Below are 8,665 nucleotides of genomic sequence, written 5' to 3' on the forward strand. Positions count from 1 at the left end.
GGCTTTAGAGTTAAAAGCTTCTGTCTTGTTTCCACAAATCTAGCTAAATCTCACATTTGAGCCTTGGAGAAGAGAAAGATCTGTAATTATTAGGGTTTGTAGCAAGAAGAGATTGAAATGTTGCCTTAGCTTCCTCAGAATGACCAAGCTTTAGCAATAATGAAGCACATTGTTCCTTGAGTGCTAACTTATCAACCATTTTAGCTACCTTCTTTTCTTTATATCTCCCTCTACTATCATTAGTTTCATGCATCCTTCCTTTCAATGACTTATCCTCCCAGGTCTTTCTCTATCCTTAGTTTTCCAAATTCCCTCTAAATTCATGCTTAAATGTTTGTCCTCAATACTATCTTGTGGAATCACATCTTCTATTATTCTTCCCTTTAAAAATATCTGACTCCCAATATCTTATCAATCTGATGGAACTAGTCAAGCCCCAAAGTGGGCCCAGCTAAAAAAAATTTTGATTTCAGACAACTGAATCCTCAAATTGATCCATTGATCATCTCAAACTGATTGAAATTGATTTCGACCATTAATTTGATCATTAAAAACTCATTTACCCACTTTTTGCAACCTATGAATTTGGTGCCAGAAGGTCCATTCACTGGCCTTAAAAACTGACCAAATCACCTGATCGGGCTCTGAAAACTGGCACATTGATTCTCTATTCCACATTCTTATACCCCATCGAATCTCATCTCATGAAAAATTTGGGGTCAAAAGATATTTTTTGTCAAAGTTGACCTCTCAAAATCACCTACAGGCAAACATGTTAGAAAACACTAAATTGGGTTCAGAATTGGCTTCAAAAATTGGGCAAATGGATGCTTGGGAGGATGAAAACTGGGATGTTGGTTCTCTGTCATGAGGAAATTATGCATCTAAAATTTGGGCTTATGAAAAATAACTGGGCCCAAATGGTGGACAATCAAAGTGGGCTACTCAAAATTGCAGACTAGAAACAATGACAAGAAATTGATTTTTGCAAATGGAATTGACCTGGAAAACCGTGCAAGCAAAATCATCATGACTTGCAAATTGACACACTTGGAGTTTTTTTAGAGGAAAACATAGTGGTAAAATCCATTCAACTTGACCTATCATGGATTAGGATATATGATATCATGAACAGGGGTTTCGACAAATCTGCAAATGCTAACACCAATAAAAAGATACAAATTGCACTTGGAATCGTGTTTGAAAACTGATCAAACATATTCTTCATAAGCTAAAACTTGAAACATAACAATTCTTTAATGTGTAAAATGTAATGCAAAATAAAATTTCTCATTTCGATCAACTGGATCAAAATTATAACACGTCAAACATGGCTTCCTAGAATTATGTGCAAAGTGCAAATGAATGAAAATAGTAACTAACCAACTTTGAGGGATTCAAAACCTAGTCAAATAGACTTGAAACAACTCAAAATCTGAAACATAGGTTCTCTAGTATGGACACTAGACACTCCCAAATTGGAAAATCACAAAACATTTTTGGGTGCGAGATATTCAGATGCAAACATGGCCTGCTGTCATTGTTTGACATTTAGGGTAAAATGCAGATTTGAAAAATGCTCAAAACAAGACTTCATGGAATGGCTCGCAATCTCAATTTTTCTTCATGGAATGCTTAGATAGGTTGAATTTAGGGTGTTAGAAACATTAAACACCTTGGGGGCTCAAATGGATAGCTGGGTACATAGGCATTAAAAAGCATTTATAGGGCTCAATTTTCTCATTGGTACTCAAAATTGGCCATGCAATTTTTAGTCCCAACAGTATTAATGGAAAATTTTGATCAAAAAGGGTAGAATTTGACTCCATTTTTCATCGCATCTTCACTATTCATAGAGCTAAGAAATTTCCAAGTGCACACAAGCAATTCCAAGCAATTTCGAGTGAATTTCCAGCAAAGAATTTGTAAAAAAATTCTATCATTTACTGAGCAACGATGGCATCCACAAGTAGTAGTAGTAGCAAGGTGAAAAGGGGTTCAAAAATTTTGTTTAAGGATGTGGAGTGGAAAGTGCCAAATTTTAAGCTAGTTCCAGTAGTTGTGGAGGCACTTGACCCTAATGGTACGCAATCTCAAATTCCACCAAAGGTACTCCTAATTAACAACATTGGCACTCATTTTAAGTGATCTATTCAAGAGATAAGAACCCTAGAAATGGATAGTGCTTTAGAGGAAATGTGTGTTGATGGTTCTTCGAAACTTGAACATAAGCATCTTGAAACAAAAGTGTTGATACATATCCCACACTTGCCAAGGAGTTTTTAGATAAAATGGATTAGGTATATTCTTAGTTGTGTGCACATTGATCAATTATGGTTAGAGAAGCCTATGTTAATAACCAAGAATATGATTCACAAGATTAATGGTCTTCCCATGCTGAGCAAACAAAAATCTACCAAAACCCTAGCCGAGTGGGATGGTAGAGGTTTGAAAATTAGCACTATTTCTAATGTGGAGTTAAGATTTGGTATTCATGTAATTGCCCACAAAATTTATAACTCTAATCATTTAAATAGCATCCCATGTGAGGCAACGGACTTAGCATTTAAGGTTGTAAAGAAAAATATGAAATTTGACTTGTCAAAATTACTATTGAAGCAATTAAACAAGAATATGGACAACATTCGAACATCAATGAAAAACCCTTGTAAATTTGGTTCTTTGCAGACGTGTCTTTTCTTTTATGTGCAAAAGTTTTTCCATCTAAAGGTTCTGTTGTGTGGAGAAAGGATTTTCCTATTTTATATTGGATAAATGAGTTTATTGTAGAAATGGGTGTAAACTTTGATAGCATAATGGACAATTATTTTGAAGATTTCAAGGAAAGGATGAACAATAGGTTTAGGATTCCTCCTAAACTTATTGAAGATTATAAAGATGATGTGCCTTTCATGGTTGACTCTGATAAAGTATACATTTAGGTAGTTAGGCCCTAAGTTGCATGGGTGAAACATCTCCCTTATGAGGTCAATATTGATGAAACCAGGGATATTATTGAACCATTGGTAAATGAGCCTGCAGACCCTAAGCAACCAATTTTTGGCACATATGATGAAGCAAAAGCCAAAATTGAACTGGAAATCAAGCTACCTCAAGCAATCAACAAAGGAAAGAGGAAAATAGCAAAGATGAAAACTGCCATTGGCCCTCTTATGCTTACCGAGGGAAAAGTAGAGGATGATGATGATGATGATGAAGAAGAAGAAGAAGAAGAAGAAGAAGAAGAAGAAGAAGGAAAAGAGTAAGAATCATAGAAGGAGGCAGAGCCAGCCAAGAAGAAAGGGAGGGTAATCATTAAAAAACCTCCAAAATCCTCCACAGTTGTTTCCACTAGGAGAGGCAAAGGAAAAGGTGAAGTTGTGCTCAGCAAGCCCCCACTTACCTTCCAAGAAAGACTGAAATAGATGGAAGGAGTTGGCATCACAAACTTCAAGGCCCTAAAGTTTGAAACAAGGACTGATGCCGAGAATATGCAAATTGAGGAGCTAGTACTCACCAAAATGGGAAAATGGAAGTATTTCCTAGACCAGGCTGCTCCCCAAATCTCAAAAGAATTGTTAGTGAGATTGCAGCCAAGATGGGAATCAACTGTACAAATAGCTAAAGATATTTATGAAAAATCATTGAAGAAATTATTGCCTAATCTTATAGATGAATAAGTGAAGGTGTCCATGAAAAATAATGAAGGTAGAATGATGATTAGATTCCACACATGTTTGATTTTAATCAAGATATTGAGCATGTTGTTAGAGATGCAACAAACATGTGGAAAAACATCTATCATCTACCTAAACCTATAGATGATCTAGTGGAGATCAAAGATGATGATGGTGATAGTAATGATGAAAAGGATAACACTCCATGTGTTACATTTGATGTTGAAGACTATCAGGCACTAAAGGTTGATGATGAAGAGAAAGAGGAAGAAGCTGAAGAGGAAGACAAGGAAGAAAATGAAGAAGATGATCGAATGAAAATTGTAGCAGAAGTCATTGCTTCCCTTCTTCACTCTCTACCTAAGCTAGTAACATCATCAGGGATGGAGTTAGCTTTAGCAAGAATGATTCCAACTACCTCAAAAATATCATTTGTACTGGCTACCTCATAGCTATAGGTATCTACAATGGAAGTTTCTACCACTTCATCTACCGAGATGCAGTCATCTTCATCAGCTCCTAAGCAATCTACTTCAGAAGTATGCATAGCTATCAATTCTTCAATTGTATCAACTTCTACTATAGCTTGCTTAGTAAGTTTGCTAGTTTGCTCTACAATTTTGTCAACTATAGCTTTAACTACACCAATTTTTGTTCTAGTTAGCTCTTTAGTTGTAAATATTCTAGCTTTTACATTACTTATTGGTACTTCATTTTTGGGAGCACATCAATTTTGGATATAGTTGGTACTTCTTTCAGTTTTCCTTTAGTTGGACCAATTCAAGTTTTTTCTGCTAGTCTAGCTACTTCTACTATTGTTTCCATTTCTAAGTCCAAGGAAGTAAACATATAAGTAAAAACAAAGACTCCTCTAAAACTTCTGCTTACTGGCAACGCAATTGATGAAGACACAGACTTGGAAAAAGAAATTTGTATTCCTAAGATAGATCTAGATACTACCACAACTAATGAAATGATTTTGGTCAGTTATCTTTTATAGAAAGAGGCAAGGTAGAAACAACTTAGAGATGAGAGAGACAGAGAATTTATAATAATTAAGAATGCCAAAAACATAATTACTAAGGCTATAGGTGTTGATGTTGACTCATCTCAACACATATTGTTACAATTAGAAGAGGCTATGAATAAGTTCAATGAGGACAGTTCTAGTGAAGAGAAGCTCATTGAGAAGGTAGAGAATAAATTTGACAATAAGGTGTTTGAGCACATTTCTCATTACATTACAATAAATTAGGTAGAGTTATCCACAATTTTGAGCAACCTTGAATAATCCTTCACAAATGTAACATCACTTTTTGGAAAGCTTTGTGATGTTACCAAGTATACCAAGGATATAAAGGATAAATTGCATAAGATTGATGTGGAAATGAAGGCTAGTTCTCAAAGGCTACATCTTGACACTAGTTCAAGCTCTTCACATCACATGAAGGTGAAATTTTTGTTAGAAATGCAGGAAAAGTTACTTAGAGAGGAAGCCAGGATCAAGTCTATACTGATTGATATCAAAAATATGATCCTTCCAGTCATGGAACCAATGCAAAAACATATTGCATATTCAAAAACATTGGTCCATGATAACAATTTTTCAATAGTAGATCATATGATTGACCTTTCTATAGAATTTCAAGTGGCACTCTCCACTTACAAAATTTTGCAAGATAATAGGGATAAGACATTGGCTCTTATTCTCAAGATACACTCTGAATTTCTCTCACACTTTGATGTTTCTATTTGAATTTTTTGCATATCTCTTTGGCATTATTGTCAAAAAGAGGGAGTATGAGATAATAAGAACGAGGAGATTAAAGATATAGTAAGAGACTTGTGGAGAAATCAAGGGAGAAAATAGATTGATAGATGTATAAATAAAAGCTGTGTATATATTATGCTATATATACAACAAAGATATGTAAGATATGTATATACAATAGCTTTAAAAACATCAATTTTGAAAAATCAAAAATCAGAATGTCATTGTACATAAGTTTTGGCTCATAAGTTTTTTTTTCACTTATGCCAAAGGGGGAGATTGTTGGCATTGTGTTTTATTTGTCATTAGTGATAACACTGATTTGATTCTAAATGGTTGCCGAGCTCATCACTTAGTCTATATTTTATATCGAGCATTTAGTGGTTACCTTGTAAGTTCAAAAATTAAGCAGTTCACATCGAGCATTCCTGAAGCTACCGAGTGAATGCATAGTTCAGCAATGTATACCGAACTTACAGTGTTTACCAAACAAACAGTAGTCACCGAGCTTCACAGTGTCTACCAACTTATCAATTTGCATAATATGAAGCCAATTTCTACTGAGTGATGGATGTGTAGTGTTTACCAAGTATCAACAAGGTAAAAAAAGGATTTAGTATCTACCAAGTAACACTAGATCTACTGAGTCTCCAATGGTTACCGAGTTCCAAGCTATGTTGTGTGATTAGTGTGGACCAAGATTCTACTTCTATCGAGTGCATGATGATGTCGAGTAATGCAATCCACATCGAGTATCAGAAGGTCACCGAGTCAACTTGAAGAGCTCGAGTTTTCTACTATTTGGCTGACTTAATAATACTTTGTTTACTTATTTTTTAGCCATCCTTGCAATTGTAATATTGGAATGGTATACATGTAATGTATTGTATCATTTGCAATGTAATATCATGAGTATGTTAATGAATGGACATGTAATATTTTGAGAAGAGTGAATATGAATCAGTAGTAGAGTAGAGTATTTAGCAAAGTCATTAAGGAGCAGCAAAGACATATCAATCACAAGAGGTGATCTATACTTCAAGATATATTCAACAATCAAGTTATAAGTCAGATCTAATAGTTCATCCTAATAGGTGAATCAGTTTTCTAAATCCTTTAATAGGGTAGACTTAACAATCTCTGTATAAATCTCTTAACAGAGTGGATACTTCATTGTATGTTTGTCAAACCTCTAAAAAGGTGGATTTAGCAATACAAATTTCTCTTAATAGGGAAGATCAATAGAAGTGGTCAAAGTAAGCCCTAATAGGCCAACTTTATACTAAAATAGTGAAGTTTTGTGGTCATCATCCCCACCCTAGTTTTACTTTCTATAGGTTTCTGGGTCACCAAAATACTATGTTCATGTGTTATGAATGTTTATCTTTTCTCATGCATATAGTAGATTAGATGAGTGAATGGTGAATGATTTATATGGTTAAGTGTTGAATTTATTTAAAGTTTTGAAGGTACTGATTCACCTCTCCTCTCTTAGTAACCTAGCTAGTCTTGATTATTTCCAACAATTGGTATCAAACCTTTTTGGTTCTCAGGATAAAGTTTGACATCTTGAGAAAAGATCAAGGGCAATGGAGATATTCAAACTCGACAAAGCTATTGAAAATGAGAAGCTAGATCTGAAAATTGCCATAGCTCAACTCAAGGAAGTAAAAGAGCATCTTTCTCAATCCCTAAAAAGAAGGAAGAAACTTGCAAGACAAATGAATGGCCATCAGTATGTTGAAGAAAAGATTAAAGACATTTTCCCATCAAGTAGTTCAAATGAAGCTAATGAGGCAATCAAAGTACTCCTAGCAAAGAGTAGCTCTCTACAAGAAGAGGTAAAAAAATTGAAAAGAGAGCAAGAATTTTAGTCAATAAGAATGTGTGAAATCTTGGAACAAAGGAATAAGGCAAGTGAAGACTTGGAGGCAAGGAACAATGGAAATGAGGAAACCATGAATTTGAGATCTGAAAATGAAAACTTAAGGAATGATTTAATCATAGAGAGATAGATCAATGAAAGATTGAAAGTTGATCTAATTTTTGAAAAGCAACTCAATGAAAGGATGATGAAATCTCAAGCAGATATGTATCAGTTGAATCAAAAAAGTGAGAAAAATCTTCATAGGCAAAAAGGTAAATTAGGACCTGGTTATAAAGAAGAAGGTGAATCTTCCAAACAATGTGCCCAAAGGAATCAAAGACCTAATTACAATCATTGTGGTAAGTTAGGTCATACATCAAACAAATGTTGGAGCAATGGAAAAGAAAAATTCAATGGAAAATGCTACAATTACAGTAAACATGGTCACAAAGCTAATGAGTGTAAGGAGAAACCAAAATTTGAAGACAAATGTCACAAATGCAAGAAATGAGGTCACAAGGCATATGAATTTAGATCCAAACCATTCAATCTAGCTAAACAAATTGTCAAAGAAATATTTGGTTGGGATTACAATACTTGGTGCAAATGTCACTATTGTGGAGAATATGGACACATTGACATAGATTGCACAAGGCATCACTTAAGAAAAAGAGATTCAATAGTAAGATGTTATATATGTACTAAAATTGGTTCCACATAGCTAAAAATTGCATGAACATAGGAAAAATTGGTTCTATCCTTGTCAGCATTTTAAACCAATCAGAGAATGCCAATCTATTACTTTTTCTGATAGTTCCCTTTTTTTACAGCCCACCAGCTAAATATGGTTCCACATTATCCTCATGCCAACTTGTCACTTCCTTGCATTAGTTAAACTTTAGACATCTTCATAATCTGAGGAAGTGATAATCATTGATCTTCATCTAATCAATAGTGTGGAACATGCATAGTCTTAAGTGGCTTTTATAATAGGGGACCTGCAAGGATAGGTGTCACAACCTCACTTCCACACTTTGTTTAAATTTTATGTAACTTCAGAATGTGAGGATATGCCCATAATTGATCTTAATCTGATCAACAGTCAACGAAATAAACTCTCTGAAGGTTAATATTTTTAAAATAATACTGTGCAAATTGATTCAAGGTAAACCCATGGTTTAGAAGGAATTACACACTACAATAAATAATTTCCATGAAAACACTAAAAGATTCTACAAAAGCCATGTAATGAAGGGCTTTTTTCAAATGTATTTAGGGCTTACAAAAATATTTGTGCATTTCAAAATATGAACAAATGTAACCCCATGAGACTTAGGACACAAAAAACAC

Source organism: Cupressus sempervirens, chromosome 8 (assembly GCF_028749045.1).
Source record: "Cupressus sempervirens isolate cs-2001-9-10 chromosome 8, ASM2874904v1, whole genome shotgun sequence".
In the NCBI taxonomy this organism is placed as follows: domain Eukaryota; kingdom Viridiplantae; phylum Streptophyta; class Pinopsida; order Cupressales; family Cupressaceae; genus Cupressus; species Cupressus sempervirens.